Consider the following 18790-nt stretch of genomic DNA (forward strand, 5'->3'; position numbering starts at 1 on the left):
TGAGATTGCACCACTGCACTCCAACCTGGGCAACAGAGGTCAAGAAAAGAATGAAAGAATGAAAGAACTAAAGAAAGAAAGGGAAGAGAGAGTAAATAGCAAAAGGCCAATGTGGGAGAAGGCAAATATGAGAAGAAAAATAAGAAAAGAGGTCCTCCAAGGGCTGAGAGGTTAGAAGACAAAGCAGAGAACACTAGGGAGGCATTCTGGCCCACTCCATCCCTCAACACTCCACTTACCTTTTAAATAGTAGCTTGGCCTCTCTCCTTGACTATTTACAGTTACCTTAAAAAGGTGAATCCCATGATTCCCATCTCACTTCCATTTACAAAAAAAAGGAGATGCCCAATTAGCTCCACCTTGAGTAGAGATTTGAAATTATTTCACCATCACCACCACCTTCAGCCATTCAGGATTCCAATATTTTTTATCCTAAATTCCTAGAGGGTGTGGGCTATGTCCCCTGTCTAGAAAAATAAGGGTGCTTTCTCAAAAGCTTTATCCATTAAGTTCAACAGAGGAAGCACAAACAAACAAAGAAAAATACCCTCCAGTCTTTACCCAGCTTTGTTGTAGGAGAAATAGGATTAAAAAAATTACATTGAGTTACCTGAGTTTCATAGTTTGACATAAATATTTTTTGTCTTCTTCTTTCTATTTCCCGTTTCTTGATAGACTACTATAATGAGTTAGAGAAAGGCCAGCCTTTGGATACAGTCCTCATTAGACTGCTCTCACTTAAGACATCAGTTACAAGTTCTGAGGTCCCCAGGGTTTTTGTTGTTGTTGTTTATTTCATTATACAAGCATGACTGATTAAATCAGCACCCTCCTGAATGAACTCAATCTCCAGCCTCCCTCTACTCCCAAAAGGTAAGGCTGATATCATGTGGCTGAAAGCCCAAACCCTCAAATCACATGCTTGGTCTTTCAAGTGTAGACAGCCTCCCCCTGAGTCCTCTCATTGTCATTCACTATCAGGTCAGGTGCAGTCTGAGGAATCCACTATAAATAGCAAAGATACTCCTATTACTCTGGAAAGTCCAAGGGTTAGAGATTGTCTTCCAGAAGCAGGGACAAAGGTTAGACCTCTCATTGAGTAAATTTAATTCTTTACTATATAGTAACGCCCTAAAAATATATATGAAACTTATTTAAAAGGTATAAATTACTCATAGTGGATCACAGGCTCAATTATAATACATAGCACAATAAAAGATTTTGATAAATGTCAAACATCTAATGAAGAAAGTGGATGGTTCCATTGCTTAAGTAGGGCTCTGTGAGGAGAAAATGACCTGCTGAGGTCGACTATAAACTGGGCTTTTTAAACAGATTCAAACCTGATCCTTTAGCATTGACCTCCCAGATGAGTTGAAATGAATGAGGGTAGTAGAAGAAAGAAGCACGTATTGTTACCTTGAAACCAAATGGTTGAGGTGATAAAACCCTCCTAATATATCCAAGGACTCTCCTTTTTTTCTGGCAAAACACAAGTACAAAACATAAAAAATCAAATTATGTGTCCCTTGTGCTAACAGGAGAAATTCCAAATGTTCCCCACTAGGTCTTGAAAAATGCAGTTTCACAGCCTTGCCCTGTGCCAAGGCTAGGGTGAGGCTCCCTGGACTATCCATCACAGCCTCTCCTTCATGGCCCTTTCACTGTTTGATGAACCCATAGAAGGAATTTAAAATTCTTGTGATGGCAGATGTTCAAATTAGAATGCTTTTGTGAAAAATTGCAGCAGCTCTGAGACACGTTCCTCTAAAGATTTCAAAGACAATATTCTTTCCATGTGCTTGTTTTTAAGGAAATGTAATGATCCTTCAGCCTTGTTTTCCTAGATTCATTTCTTTTCCTCAAGATTTCCAAAATTTCAATCCAACTAGATTAATATAATGTGCCTGAACCTCTGCAAAGAGTAGTAAGGAGACTCATAGATAAAGGAGAAATATTCCCCACCCTCAGAGAGTTTATAATCCATCTCAGAAGATAATGCTAGCATATTTAGATCCTTTAAATAAGAAAACAATGTGGCATTTAAGTCAGTATTTCAAACTCTTGGGCTCAAGCAATTCTTTTGCCTCGACCTCCTGACGTGCTGGGATTATGGGCGAAGCCACAGTCCACAGCAATTTAGGTCAGTTTCAAGAAAAAATAGTTAACATAATGAGTACCTTAAGAATTTAAGGTGAAAAATTGAGGCATGACTGAATATGAAGGAAGTCCTCTCAAAAGATGTGAAAGAAGTTAAGTTAGGCTTTGAGAAAAAATAGGAATTTTAGGCCACAATGAATGGGGAAGGGAGAGATATTCCAGAAGGAAAAGCTAGCACATGAAAAGATACAGGCATAGAAGACAGAAAAATGTTTATTTATCTAGGGAGGTTTTTTTTTTTTTTTTTTTTTTTTTGGAGGGGAATGGGGGTAAGGAATGGCCTCATAGAGAAATAAAAAGCATCATCCCTGCCCCTGCCCCTGCTCCTGGCCCTGGCCCCGCCCCTGAGAACATTGAAGTCTATAGTTTTTTAAAAAATACATTCAGATTAAAGATAGAGGATTTATAACTAGTTGTCTTATTACTAAAATGGACCTGCAAATGCTTACATGACAGAAAAACTATGAGAAAACATTGGAATAGCTATTTGAATAGGACTATGGCCTCCATTCTATTACAGAGGAAAATTATTTCTTAGGGAACTATATTCCTTAATTACATGTTAGCTCAAAAGATACTTTTCTGACCCCAGGTTCCTGCTCTGAAATATAATACTGGGTGAAATTCAAACCATAAACAGGTATTCACAAGGCAAACAGCATCAGAGGAAAACAACTTACAAGGAGAATTCTATTTTAACAAATGTCCTTGGAAGTTCCAGCCACACTGGGTACAGGCCAATAACTCCAACTAACATTATTTTGTTGTTACAAGTCTGAGAGGGCAGGAGAATACACTGGGTGGTAGAATTGGGATCCAGAGCAAAATACGACATTACATGATGGTTCAAAACCAACCAGATGCATTTTAACAGGAGTAAACTCAATGCTCAAGTGTACAATGTAAGAAATATGTCTTGATATCATAGGTTGATATAGAAAAACCTAAAAGTCATAAATATAATATGGTTGTACCTTGAGAGCAAAAGCAAACTTGGGATGTGTTAAAAGCAGGTCAGTATCCAGAGGCAGGAAGGAGATTGTCTCATCTGTTCTGCACAGGGAGCATGATGTGGGTTCACCACACACTTTAAATAGGGGCACAGAGATCCAGAGGTGAGTAAAGAGCAATCTATGAGCCTTTACCTGAAAAAAAAATCAACCTAGGGAAAAGAGGAACATAATTGTTGACTTCAATATCTGTGCTAAGCAGGTGGGATTAGACTGATTCTCTATCATGCAGTTCCCAAACTGTCCAAACCAAAAATCAAGACACAAATAGTTTTTGTGCCACTTCTAAATGTAGGAGTTTACCTAGGACATATGGTTTGAATACTGAGAGCTGAAAGTTTCCAGGACCCTGTGATAGCTTATAAAATGGGAAATATTTTAAATCAGATATTATGTTCTAGAAAATCTGGGGCTTATAGTCATAGAATAAGATTATAATGAATGAGTAGAAATTCTAGGATAATAAACTGCAGCTCAGTATGAGAGAAAATATTCCAACAGAAAGAGTAATCCAAAAACCAAATGCTTTACCTCAGCGGGTAGAGATTTTTGCAATAAATCTTTATTGTGAACTTGCTGAGTAACAACCATTATGCTGCCCTAAATTCATTCAGGGTCTATAGTGGAAGCTAAGCAAGGAAATAGGCAACTACAATACTCAAGGTTAAAAAAAAAAAAGAAAAGAAAAGTGTGATAGAAGTAAGAAAAAATGTAGAACAGGAAGCTGCATAGTGAAGGGTGGGGAAAGTGATGCTTGACTTTAATGTCAAGATTTGGTTGCAATATAAAAATTTATTAGACTGGAGACACCCAGGAATCAGAGATATAAGTGGAGAGGACATTGTCATAATGCAGGAACAATACAACAATGGCTTGAGCTAGGGCAGAGGTAGGGGCATTAAAGAGTAATTAATATTAAAGAACCATTAAAGAAGCAGAATAAACAGGATTTGAATTAGGGTGTGAGTATGAAGCGTGTCAATGATAGCTGGGTTTCCTTGAAAGATGTAGTTCCATTCAGCCAGAGAATAGACAACAAGGACTTTTGCTAAATATGAATTTAATCCTGGACAGGTTGAATATGAAAAGTCTGAATAAACAAGCATGTGTAGGTATGCAAGCAGGGCAATATGTGGGTCTAGCATTTAAATTAAAAAAGAAATAACTAAAAGACAAAGTTAAGGATATCTCATAGGAGGTAAATTAAAAAGACATATCAATAAAGAATTCTTCATTTTGGATGTTTGAACTCTTAGATCTAGTTATTAAATTCTTAATAAACAGAGAAAATACAGGGTGGTTGGGGGAATTGTTAAATAAAAAAATATGAGAGTATTTCCAAAGGAAAAAAATTTCCAGATTAAGAAGTCCAAAGGCCTCATATAATGCTGAAAAAGAAATTCACAGCATGACATGACTATAGATGTTAAGAATCCTGAGTATAAAGAAAAGATTCTAAGAAGAAAAAACAAATGACATACAAAGAGCTAGAAATAAGAATGGTATCAGACTTCTCAACAGCAACATTGTAAATTAGAAGACAGTGAGGTATGTCTTCAAACTAATCTGAGAAAAAAAATGCCTAACTTATAATTCTATACCCAGCCACACTATGAATCAAGAGCAAAAATTTCCTTATATGCAAGGTCTCAAAAAATATACTTCTTATGCATTCTTTCTCAGGAAACTTCCAGAGGATAAGCTCCTACAAAACAAAATAATTACTGCCAAAAAGAAAGAGGAAGATATGGGAGCCACATAATAGCGGACACAGGATAAAGGAAGTCATAGAATTCCCACTATAATAAGAAAGCAAATCCATAACAACAGCTGAGCAGCCATTTTATAGAGCAGCCAGTCCACATTAAAGCAGAAAAGAAAAGGCTCTGAGAGACAGATTTCCAGAAGAAAATAAAAGTGATAGATTTTCTGATAGGCTTATAGTGTAGAAAAATGGATTGAGAATAATTTTATAGAGTTATTGAAAGATGTAGGAAGACTTAGCAAGAGACTGGAAGAAAGGTAAGTAAATTTAAAAACAAAACAAAAAGAATGAAAAGTTGAGGCATTCATAACATCGCTTTGGGCTCGGCATTGAGTAATGTTAACCCAGTAGTTATGTTGACAATTATTAATTATGAAAATAATTAATATGGATGTGATCAAATGCATTATAAAATTATATTAAGAAGATACAAGGTGATGAAATATGCATAAGCAATGAATAATATCAGAAATCTATTTCTGTGTAATAAATCATCACAAAACTTAGTTAAAACAACTGAAATCTGCTTATGAATCTAATCGGTAGCTTAACAATTTGGACTGGGCTCAGACAGTTCTTCACTCGTATGGCTGCTGTTATCTGGGGGACTCCAGATGACCTCATGCTCATGTTTTGGGACTGGTGCTGGCTGTCTACTGGTAGGCCTAAGAATCTCAGCTAGGTCACCTTGTCTGTGTTGCATGTATCTTATCACCCTTTAGTCAGTTAGATCAGGCTTGTTTACATGACAGCCTCAGAGCAGTGTTCCAACAGCAAAGGTGACAGGGCTCTTGAAGTCTAGGTTTAGAGGTCCCACAGGGTCTTTTCCAGAATACTCTGTTGGTCAAAGGAAGTCATATGGCCAATCTAGATTGTAAGGATAGAAAAATAGATCCTAACTCTTGATAGGAGGAGCTACAAAGGCACTTTGGAACGGGGTATGCATACAGGGATAGGAGAATTTGTTGGAGCCACTTTTTCAAACATTCTACCATAATGATATGTAAGAACTAACTCTTTATCTTCTATGGTGGAAAATGAGTGTAATGTCTAATGTAGAAAAATTAACAAATCCCTATGAAATTTGTAGATATGGTTAATAGAACAAACAGCTGAAGAGTTTAAAGCGGATGATTTTGAAGAAGGGGTCTGGGTGAAGAAAGGCAGGACAGGTGACTGCTGTTCTTTTAAGCCATCTAGAACTTTTAAAACTATGAAATTTGACTACTTTGAAAAGCAAAACAAAAGTAAAATGTTTGGCTGTATTAGCAATTCCATTTCTGAATATATACCCCAAAGAACTAAAAGCAGAGACTCCAACAGATATAGCAATGTTATAGTAGCATTATTCATACCAGCCAAAAGAGGAAACAACCCAAATATTCATCACACAGATGAGTGGATGAACAAAATCTGATGTATACATATAATGGAATATTACTAAACCTTAAAAAAGAAGGAAATTCTGACACATGCTATAACACAGTTGAACCCTGAAGACATTATGCCAAGTGAAATAAGCCAGACACTCAAGACAAAAAACAACTTATTATACCACTTGTATGAGGTACCTAGAGTAGTCAGAGTAACAGAGATAAAAAGTAGAATAGTGGTTGCCAGGGATTGGTGGGAAAGGGAGAATGGTGAGGTTGGAGTGCAGTGGCACGATCTTGGCTCACTGCAACCTCTGCCTCCCGGGTTCAAGCAATTCACCTGCCTCGGCCTCTTGAGCAGCTGGGATGACAGGTGTGTGCCACGCCTGGCTAACTTTTTTAATTTTTTTGTAGTAGAGACAGGGTTTCACCATATTAGCCAGGCTGGTCTCCAACTCCTGACCTCATGATTCGCCCATCTCAACCTCCCAAAGTGCTAGGATTACAGGTGTGAGCCACCGCACCCAGCCAAGTTTTTTGTTTGTTTGTTTGTTTGTTTGTTTGTTTGTTTGTTTGAGATGGAATCTTACCTCCCAGGTTTAAGTGATTCTCCTGCCTCAGCCTCCCGAGTAGCTGAGACTACAGGTGTGCATCACCACGCCCAGCTAATTTTTGTACTTTTAGTAGAGACGAGGTTTTACCATGTTGGCCAAGATGGTCTCGATCTCTTGACTTCATGATCAGGCCACCTCAGCTTCCCAAAGTGCTGGGATTGCAGGCGTGAGCCACTGTGCCCAGCCTCAAGTTCTTTTTTAATGAGTACAGAGTTTCATTTTGAGAAGATAAAAGAGTTCTGAAAATAGTGGTGATGACTGCCCAACAATATACACACACATAACAACACAGAACCATCCACTTAAAAATGATTAAATAGTAAATTTATTTTATGTATATTTCGCCACAATAAAAAATAAATAAATAAGTACCGCAGGAAAAAAAAAATGTTGGCCACCAAGGGAAGGAAAGGTGATAAGAGAGTGGTTAATAAGAGAGACATGAAGTTAAGGACTGGACTTTTGTTTCTTTCCCTCTTTCTTTTTTTCTTCTTAAGAATAGAGAAGTCTTGAGTTTTTTATGCGCAAAGTGAAAAGAACCAGTATAAAGCTGAGGTTTGACACAGCTGATGGGGGATAACTGGTGGAAAGAAGCATCTGCTAACGGAGTATCTGGGCAATTGAGGTTTGCCTACCCTGGTGTGTGCTAAAGACAGTTTGAGTAAGCCCTTGGTGAGCGGCCAGACTGCAGCAATGACTCCCTTCCACTCCTGAGAGCTTTGCAAAATCATACACGCCTCACAAAACCCTAGGGAGTAAAATATGTCATCTGGCAGGAGCATTCACCAATCTATCATTTATGCTTTTATCACTCGGTCTGCTTGCTCAACTAGTTGGAGGAAAGAGTATTTTTTTTAGATTGTATGGTCAAAATATTGGTCATCTATTTTAATAGGAAACTTGGCTGCATTCATTGTTGCTGTTTTTCTAAAGAGTGGACTATAAGATTTCCCTTATTTTCTAGGATGGTTAAAAGAGCTAACTCTCTGGCCATCATGGAAAAAGGACCAGTTTTGAATGGTTTTAAGCTTTTGGTTTCCGGAGTCATCAGAGTCCATTGCAAATGAATAACAGGAGAATCAGTTTGGGGGATGAGGAGGTGAAAGAAGAAAAGAGGAGTGTCTCTGAGATAAATCAGAAGAGAGAAGAGATTTTTTCCAAACTAAAAAGAGGTCATAGGTCTTAGTGAATCTTGCTCAGTCCTCACCTAACTAGCCCATTCCCTTGGCCTCTATCCATAACAATACCTAATTTCTAAGAGTGATATGACCTTTGACACCATATGGAGCTGTGGAGAGAAAGGAAAACTGAGTGTTCTAGAGACCAGGTGTGAGACAGAGGTGGCACCCATATTATCTAGCCTGAAATATTGGGATATGAAACAATTTCAATAAAATGTGATATACTTTGCAAAATGTGACGTTACTGATTTAGAAGAAAGATGACGATAGCATATATAAAATCACCAAATATTTTTATTCTATTGAAAAAGCAAAACTTTGCACCAGGTTTGATATGAGAGAGTTGGCAAAATGTCTTCAAACTGTGACCCTTCTTCAGAAATATAAACCATATCATTTTGTAAATAAAGAATAATAAGAATAATAATGCTTCTTTTTCAGTCACACTGACAGCCACATTCATCTATATTCTTCACAGCAAATGTAATTATGAGAGTGTGAAACAAAAGAAACAACTATTTAGATGCCACGTTTTTCAGCTTTTTTCTGTGGGCACAGACATTTCCTGGTTTCGCTTATCCAGAAATTCTAGTGACAGCCTTAGCCTCTGACCCAATGAGGGTCTGATTCCAGATCATTGTGGCAGGATTCAAGGTCTTGTAATCTGTGTGTTTCCATGACAACCAGGCACCATTACAGAGTCTGCCTCTTGAAGAGACATTTTACAGCTTTTTTTCTGGAGGGAAGGGAAAGGAAAGCAAGGAGAAGGAAAAAGACAGGCAGCTGGGGAAAATAAGGGAGAAAAGAAGTAAGAAAAGAGAAAACATGATAACTAGGAAGAAGGTGAAAATCCATTAAATATGGAGATAGCACATCAAACAGCCTAAAAAGTACATACGTTTTATTCACAATCAGAAAGACTTCAGGGAACTTTGATGATTTTTTTTTTCTTTCTCTATTTCTCTCTTTTTTAATCCTGAAGTTCCCAGCACCCCGGTTTTTCTCAATGTATTATCTGCATGAAAGTTCCTCTTGGACTTTCAATCAACCAGCACTGTCAAGTTTTTCCCTTTCCTTTTTACTTTACTACATAAAAATGAGCAGGGGGTCAACTGCAACTGGAGGAAATCACTAATCATTACAAAACTCAAATTGCAGCCCCCTGGTGTATGAAAAATTGCTTTTTTACTGCAGCCAAACGTGTGCTGGGTTCATCCAGAGCTTTACTATGAAAGGGAGCACAGATATAGAAAAGGGAGCACAGATATAGAAAAGGGAGCACAGATATAGAAAAGGGAGCACAGATATAGAAAAGGGAGCACAGATATAGAAAAGGGAGCACAGATATAGAAAAGGGAGCACAGATATAGAAAAGGGAGCACAGATATAGAAAAGGGAACACAGATATAGAAAAGGGAGCACAGATATAGAAAAGGGAGCACAGATATAGAAAAGGGAACACAGATATAGAAAAGGGAGCACAGATATAGAAAAGGGAGCACAGATATAGAAAAGGGAACACAGATATAGAAAAGGGAGCACAGATATAGAAAAGGGAGCACAGATATAGAAAAGGGAACACAGATATAGAAAAGGGAGCACAGATATAGAAAAGGGAGCACAGATATAGAAAAGGGAACACAGATATAGAAAAGGGAGCACAGATATAGAAAAGGGAGCACAGATATAGAAAAGGGAGCACAGATATAGAAAAGGGAGCACAGTAGAAAACTCATGAGACTAGAATGGATCTTCAAGATGCTGCAGAAACAACAATACACACACACACACACACACAGAGAGAGAGAGAGAGAGAGAGAGAGAGAGACAGTTGTTCTCTGAGCAGTTTCCCTTCTGTCACTTGACAATACCCACTCCTCCTCCCTTTTGATTTATTAAAAGTGACACTGCATTGCTCCTAAGTTCTTTAGTTGTTCCTTTCCACTTACAGGCAATTACTTTGAAAATTATATTAAAATGGCAATAAAATATTACTCAATTCTTGAAAATCTTTTACATCCCTCCTGGGAGAAGGACAGAATAGAGAGTGAAAAGTCATATCAGCATTTTTTTTTCATAAAAAAATCTGTGCTAATCAATGTGAGGAGAAAAATACATTTCATAATATTTAATATTCTCTTCAACTGCATCCCTTTAAATTTCCAAAGGAACAGTGAGATAGTTTTCAGCCTACTTATGTTTGGATTTTACAAAAAAATCTGAGGACATCTAATTTAATGATAAAAGCAAACAATTTAGGCCCAAATTAACTGGTTATTTTATGTTCTACCCCTCTGCTTCTCTCAGTCATATAAAAATGCTAAAAGAAATGTGAGAAAGACAAAGAAGAGTGTTGAGTAGATTCGCCCCCACACACAGCTTGCACACAGCAGGCTGGAGAAAGTGCTGCAACCTACAGGGAGACTATGCGAGGCAGGAGGAGGGTGAAGAAGAGAGGAAAGGAAGTCCAAGGAGAGTCTGACGAGGGTGGGAAACTGAAATATGTAGAGAGAAGGTGAAAGAGAGACAGTAAAGGCAGAGGTAGGTGGAGAAGAAAAAGAACAGGAATTTTTTTTTAAGAGAGGGAAGTGGAGAAGCAGAGAGGACAAAGAAAAGGAGCAAGTATAAATGACAGCAACAAAGCAAATAATAGTACCATAAGGAAATAGAAAGAATTGGTCAAAGAAGGAATGGTGGTATTGAGAGGATGATAGTAAACCCCTGACACATCGGTGCCTGCCAGGAAGACCTTGCTCTCATCTAAAATGGCAGCCATTGAAGGCTTCCTGCTCTGGGTTCCTTTGAGCCAGTGTCCCTGAGGATGATCTGATTAATGAATTGTGGCAGGACCTCATTGCATCTTAACGATTTAGGATTTTCCTTTCACTTCCTGCCTGTGGTTATGGATCTTTTATCTGCTTTATCTGTGAAGCCTAATGAATTCCTGTTAAGTCTTTATAGCAGTTGTCCTTTCCACTTAAATCTTCCCCCCATCCTATTTACCAAGTTTACTGTTCAGAGTGCTGTGTGCTAAATTGTTTGTGTTATTACAACCATCACTAAATGCTGACTCGAGAAAGTGGTTAAGTTGCCAAGAGGAGAATCCTTGGGCAAGAAATAAGTAGAGCCTGATAGATAGCGCTTCCTTCCTTCTTCCATCTGCTGTGTCTGCAGTCCTGGGTGTAGAGATTAAATGTGCACTGAAGGGTTCCCTAGGACCTCTGCTTTCCTAAGATCTGAAGGGAGAGAGGTTAAATGAAATGGATTGGCAGCCAATAGGCCTAAATTCTGTTCCAGATTTGCCTTGACCAACCAGGTAAGCTAGCACACGTTGCGTAAGCTCTCTGAGCTGCAGCCTTCTCATCTGTAAATTGGGATCAGTGTATCTCCCTCTTCTACAGCAAAGTTGGGAGAGAAACATGGTACAATTAGGGAATAATAAAAAAGGTGATGTGATTGCTGCAGACAGTGATACTAAGGGACCGAAGATAAGGACAAACAGGTAAGCTGGAGCCAGATAAAAGACGCCTTGAATCTCTCTATGCTTCTAAGTTCCCCACCTGTAAAGTGAGTAGAAATTATGCCACCCCTTGGATGTATAAAAAGTGCTAAGAAATCCAGAAGGGCTGTGTCCCTTCTCTAATCACCAACACCCTCCTGTAACCCTGGTCCTTCAACGTCTTGTCTCCTGAATTCCCCCAGCTCTGCATGTAGACCTATCTCTGTTATGCTTGAACAGTCCCAAGGAAATCACTGGCTGCTCACGGTGTTTCTCAGCACAGGATATTCAGAATAATTTTATCATGAGGCCCAGAATCCTTAGAGAGTTTGCCAAATGTACCTCCGTCAAATAGTTTTACTACAAAAACAGAGGCCTGTTAAGACAAAACAGCAACATTTAGAAAGACTATGGTGTTTAGTGTGCTGCCTTCCCTGAGTTTCCTTCTTTTTTTTTTTATTGCATTTTAGGTTTTGGGGTACATGTGCAGAGCATGCAATACAGTTGCATAGGTACACACAGGGCAGTGTGTTTTGTTTGCTTTCTCCCCTTCACCCACATTTGGTATTTCTCCCCTGGCAATCCTTCCCCACCTCCCCCTCCCACTGGCCCTCCCCTTTTCCCCCTATAGACCCCAGTGTTTAGTACTCCCCTCTCTGTGTCCATGTGTTCTCATTTTTCATCACCCGCCTATGAGTGAGAATATGCAGTGTTTCATTTTCTGTTCTTGTGAGTTTCCTTCTTTCCTTGCCTTCAGAGATAATAAAGTTCTCAAGTTAGGAATTCCATCAATAGTGAAATTTTCAAACAGCAAAGATACTCTAATATATAGAGTATATTACACTGCTAACTCAAAAGATACTTTAATATATATAGTATAACACACTGCTAACTCAAATATCCTTCAGCGGCCTACAAAAAAATCCATTAATATGGAATAAAGGAATGAATGATTGAGCTAATTAACTAAAATGCAAATACCTGAAAGAATGGTAACTTGATAAACATCTTTATTAGTCTTTAAATCTTTTTGTGAAAGCAACTTTTTTAGGGGAAAAAATTGAGAGGAAATAAACAACAATCACTGAGTGTGCCCTATATGCTTAGTGCTATGCTAGACGCATTATACATCTAGTTATGTAGGATTCATATGTTTAATCCTCACACCAACCCAGGACATAGCAAAATCATGCTTATCTTATGTCTGGGGAGATGAGGCTGACAGAAGTTATGTGACTTGCCTTGGGTCACAAAGTTGGTAGAAATGGGGAGAGTAGGAGGGTCCTAAGTGCTTAAAGAATGGCAAGAAAACACTGTGAAAAAGAATAAAGGGCCCAGCAAGAAGCATCTAGGTATCATTCAAAGATAAATTTTAATGACTTAATAAATTTGGAGGACTGCCCTACAACTCAATCTTTTACTTAGTTAATGCCATTTCCTCATTCATTCATTCATTCATTCATACTACAAGTAGTTACTGAATTCCTACTACATGCAAGGCAGTGTGCCCACTATTGCAGGATAATATCAAGATGCAAAATAAAGGACTCTGTTCTCCATGGGCTTACAGCCTAGCAGGGGAGAATATAGATGCATAGAATCCTGGTATTTTTAATGCAAGTAGATAATTATGTCTGCAGACGAGAGCACAGATAAAGCCCTATGACCATTTGGAAGAAAAAGGGACACGTTTTAAATAGTGACGGTTAAGGAACACTTCCTAGAATAGATTGCCCAGAAGGATGGCCAGATTTTATACATGCAGAGAAAGGAAGGAAGGGCATTCTAAGTGGGGAAACAGAACCAACAAAAGCACAAAGTCAGGAGAACACAGAACATGTGTGAACAGAGAGTGGTTTCATTTCGGCTTTATTTATATTCCAGAAATCTTTCACAAGTGCTAGATTGATCTTCTAACTGCATGCAAGATATCTCTTCTTAAAGTTTCCAGGACAAGCTCAGATTTGGCACAACCAACAGTGAAGTCACATGTTCTCTATGTTTGCTAATTATACTATCTTCTTCCCAGTCACCAAACTTGAAACCTCATTGTCACCTTTGACCCCTTCTCCTTTGTCCTTATTTCCAACCCAGTGTCAAGTCTTGCTCAATGTCTCTCTTGCATTACTTTCTTTACCAGGCCCCTTACCACAGTCTCCTGTACCATCTAGTCTTATGTCCTCCTTCATCCACTGCCATCAATTAAGTACTTTGGAAGCATAGTCCTGATCACGACTGTCCTCGTTAACACTCTCTATTCATAGTTTACCACAAACCTTCATTGAACACTTGTCATATGCCAAATGCTATGCTAGCTGCTTTGTGTATATTACCTCACCCAATGCTTACATCAATAGGAGAGGTAGGATTTTATCAGCGCCATTTTATGTAGGAATGCTGGAAGGAGATTTTTCTACTGTGGTGCAGTATATCTGGGCATATCTGGAGGATGTGGGCCCAATCTACATTTTCAACCTCTGCTTTTTTCCTTTGTAGAGGAGGAAAATGATTTTTTTCTTCTACCCATTGTAGGTTCATTGCCTGGAGCCCTTGTAACAAGAGACAGATTAACAAAAGAAAAACATACTAATTTATTTAACATGTATCTATGTGACACAGGAGCTTTTATTAGAAAATGAAGACCTGAAGAAGTGGTTAAAACTGAGTGTTTTTATACTAGGTTTGATGAAGAGTGGAAAGTTGTGAAGATATAAAATAGAACAAAGGGAGTATGAGGTAAGTGTAATAAACTGGGGGAAACAAAGAGATTTGTTTTATCAGATTTCTCTTAGCAATCCTGTGTTGTCTTCAGGGACAGTGAGCTTCTTTCCTCCACGCATAGGGAGGGCACCTCTCACATGAGGATCCCTGGAGAGGGCAGTATTCAGTTCAAACGAACAAAGTATTTCAAGAAGGAAGGGTGTAGTGAGCAGGACCTAATGATCAAGAAGGAGAAGGAGTGGTTTGAACAGAGGAGTTCATTGATATTTTCAAGAGCACGTTTGATGAGGAGTGAGAGAAGAAAGAGTAAATGAAGCAAGAGGGAATGAAAGCAGCAGGAACAAGCTACTCTTTTGAGAGGTCTTGTGGTATGAGGAAAGGAAAACAAGAGGAGCCCTTTTGTCAAGCGAGCAACATTAGGATGCTGGAATCACCTGAGCACCTTCCCAGGCAGAAAGGGAAGAGGCAGGAGAAAGGAACAACTGAAGGCATAAGAAATAGGAACACTTGGCAGCTCTTTCCAAAAGACGCACCAGATAATGAAGTTAAGGGGAGAACTACCCTACACCATTGAACTTGGAAACATTTCCGTTTTTGGAAAATATATATTTCTTAAAACAGGGTGTGCCATCACTAAGAGATTTGATGTCTTAGCAGGTGACTAAATGGCAGCATGACTTGCTAATGACTTCTTTTCCCTTTTAAGTTACAGGATTAAGCACCAAAAATTAGACAATATATTTCTTCCAAGAGCCCTGTGACCTGCCAGGATCTACCATCTCATGTGTAAGTTGACATTAAGTGCTTAATTTCAGTATAACTATAAGCTGATAAAGAATGACTGATGATAAGCTGCTTCAAAGGAGTCTTCATTTGAAGCATTTCTATAAGGTCTTGCTAGAATGTGTGAAAATCCATGTGACCATCAGAGAAGGAACAAAAGTTGTGAATGAAACTACAAATATCTGAGTAAGAAAACTGGAAAGTGGGCCGGGCACGGTGGCTCATGCCTGTAATCCCAGCACTTTGGGAGGCCGAGGCGGGGGGATCACAAGGTCAAGAGATCAAGACCATCCTGGTCAACATGGTGAAACCCCATCTCTACTAAAGATACAAAAAATTAGCTGGGCATGGTGGCATGGGCCTGTAGTCCCTGCTACTCAGGAGGCTGAGGCAGGAGAATTGCCTGAACCCAGGAGGTGGAGGTTGCTGTGAGCCGAGATTGTGCCATTGCACTCCAGCCTGGGTAACAAGAGCGAAACTCTGTCTCAAAAAAAAAAAGAAAAAAGAAAACTGGAAAGTGTTTACTGATAAATCAGACTTGGAAATCCCTACTCCCCATTCTTATTTAGAGAGACAAAGATAAAACATACACATATTCCTGTTTAAATATTGCCAGTAACTTAATCATTTTAATCTTATTGTGGTACCACAAATGAGTATCTTAAATATTTGGAAGTATTTGGGGCTCCAGCTTTCATTAATTTAAATCCAGGTGTTTTTCATGTGGACATTTACTTTTAATCAGCCTCTACAAATGAGCCTGATTACCGTAAGTATTAATAATAATAAACTTGCTAATCACTTCTTTTCCCTTTTAAGTTACAGGATTAAGCACCACCATTTAATCAGACTCATTAGCATTTTCTTGACTGGAGAACTAAATCAAATGCAAATGCAAGCTTATTTTCTATGCACAGCCATACAAACTTGTCAACAAATTTTTCCATTCTTTCTTGTTTTTCCACTTTTATGTGCATGCTAGAAAGCCACTTACTCTACTCTCCAATGTGAACCGGGCTTGTGTCAGATAATCAGGGGAGAGTGAGGGGCCAGAGCACTTGTACCACCATCATTAGCTACAGCAACAGCTGTTATTGAACACTTATAGGCTAAGTGCTATTTAGGAACTCCATGTACACTACATCTTGAATAAAACCTGTGAGGGAGATACTCATAGGATTTCCATTTTGCAGATAAGGAAACTGAGATGTAGAGAGGTTAAGTAGCAAATGGTAGGGTTCCTGTCTCTTGGTTTCCAAAGTTGATACTCTGTTACTGGACTGCCAACTCACCCATAAAATACTCACATTGCTTTGCAAGATCCTTGGCTGTACATACTTCAGAAAGTAAATGAGCCAGGCCAAGAGGAGTCTGGGACTAAATTAAGCCAAGAAAGTGGACACCATTTTAAATCTACCCACAGTCATGTTGGGCATGAGGTGAAAGGACCAACTCCTGGGACCTAAAGGGGTTGATCATCAATAATCTGAGGCCTCAGAGGAAGTAGCATCTACCTTCCCAGTCATTGACTGAGCCACAGACCAACCCAGTGGCCAAAGACAGATATAGGGAATATGCATGGACTGACAAAGCCAAGGTTGCTAGGAGCAGAGTATTGAAACAAGTCCTGTGTTACCCTAGAGAAGAGACTGGGGACACAATATGTTAAAAGTCTAACAGGGGCAATCAATCCCAGGTGAGTGGTATAAAAGCTCTAAAACAATATGGTCCCAGATTTTCCCTTTATGACTTTACCAAATGTCTCCTGCTCCAGTCTGCCCATTCTTCCCTCTAATCTGGCCCCTGCCCAAGGCACAGCTTTACACACCTGTGACTCCCAATCATGTTCAAACCATTATCATTTCCCAGCTTCAACACCTTTGACTATATACCAGATCTAGCTCTGCTTCCTCTACTCCTGATCCCTTGGACAAGATGACAGTTCATTTTGTTGCCCCTAAAGGATGCAGAGTTGTCAGATCTGAGTTTCCCCTGGGAGTAAATCCCAGGATTAGGTTTGGCATGATATTTATACATGGTTACCTTTAGGTTAAGCCTAATTTAAAATCAAAACCTCAAAAAGCAACAGAAGACAGCAACTAGGCTTTTTCAACTTTTCATGGGCATAGCAAATCCTAAAGGCTTGAAAGCAGAAAGGAGTTGCAAAATTGGGTTAACATACCAAAGTCAATCGATTTAATATACGATAAAGTATAAAAACTTTATATGATAAAGTATAAAAACCAAGTGATCATATCAATAGATGCAGAAAAAGTATTTGACAAAATCCAACACCTTTAATGGTAAAATAATTTCAAAACCAAGTAATCAAAAGTGTAGTACTGACATAAGGACAGGCGTATGGGCCAATGGAATAAAACTGAGAGTCTAGAAATAAACATTTATGAATAAATAATTTTATACATGTGTGACAAGACAATTCAGTGGGGAAAAAATGGTCTTTCAAGAAATGGTGCTAAGACAACTGGATACTAACTTGGACCCCTACCTCACACCATCCACAAAAGCTAATTCAAAATAGATCATAAATCTAAATATAGGAGCTAAAACTGTAATGTCACTGGAAGAAAACATAGGAGCAAATCTCTGTAACTTTGGGAGCTGGGCACAGTAGCATGCACCTGTGGTCCTAGCTACCTAGGAGGCTAAGACCAGAGGATCACTAGAGTCTAGGAGCTGGAGACTGCAGTGAGCTATGACCATGCCACTGCACTCCAACCTGGGTGACAGAGAGAGAAAAAATATGAAATCTTTGTAACTTTGGGTTAGGCAATAGTTTCTCAGATATGACACCAAAAGTACAAGCAATAAAAGAAAATATAGATAAATTAGACTTCAGCAAAATTAAGAACTTTTGTGCACCAAATGGTACCATCAAGAAAGTGAAAAGATAACCTACAGCATGGGAAAAAACATTTGCAGATTACATATCTGAAAAGATACTTGAATCTAGAATATATAAAGAACACTTACAACTCCCCAATAAACAGACAAACAACTCAATTTAAAAATGGGCAAAGGGGGCCAGGCACTGTGGCTCTCACCTGTAATCCCAGACTTTGGGAGGCTGAGGTGTATGTCTTAAACTTAGGAATTTGAGGAGGCCAGACTGGGCAACATAGTGAAACCCCATGTTCACAAAAAAAAATTAACATCAGCTGGGCATGGTGGTGTGAGCCTGTGGTTCAAGCTACTTGATAGGCTGAGGTGGGAAGGATCACTTGAGCCTGAAAGTTTGAGGCTGCAGTGAACCATGATTACCTCATTGTACTCCAGCCTGGGTGATAGAGTGAGACCCTGTCTCAAAGGAAAAAAAAAAATGGGCAAAGGATTTGAATCAACATTTCTCCAAAGAAGAGATATAAATGGCCAATAAGTACATAAAAAGATGTTCAACATTATTAATCATTACTGAAAGGCAAATCAAAACCACAATGAGATGCCACTTCACACCCACTAGGATGGTTATAATGAAAAGGAGAGACAACAAGAAGTGTTGCTGAGAATCTAGAGAAACTGGAACCCTCATACACAACTGGTGGACTATAAACCGATACAACCATATTGGAAAACAGTTGGACAGCTCCTCAGACAGTTAAGAATAGAGTTACCATAGCAATTCTACTCCCAGATATACACTCAAGAGAAATGAAAACTTACATT

This window comes from Callithrix jacchus, chromosome 14 (genome assembly GCF_049354715.1).
Source record: "Callithrix jacchus isolate 240 chromosome 14, calJac240_pri, whole genome shotgun sequence".
Taxonomy (NCBI): domain Eukaryota; kingdom Metazoa; phylum Chordata; class Mammalia; order Primates; family Cebidae; genus Callithrix; species Callithrix jacchus.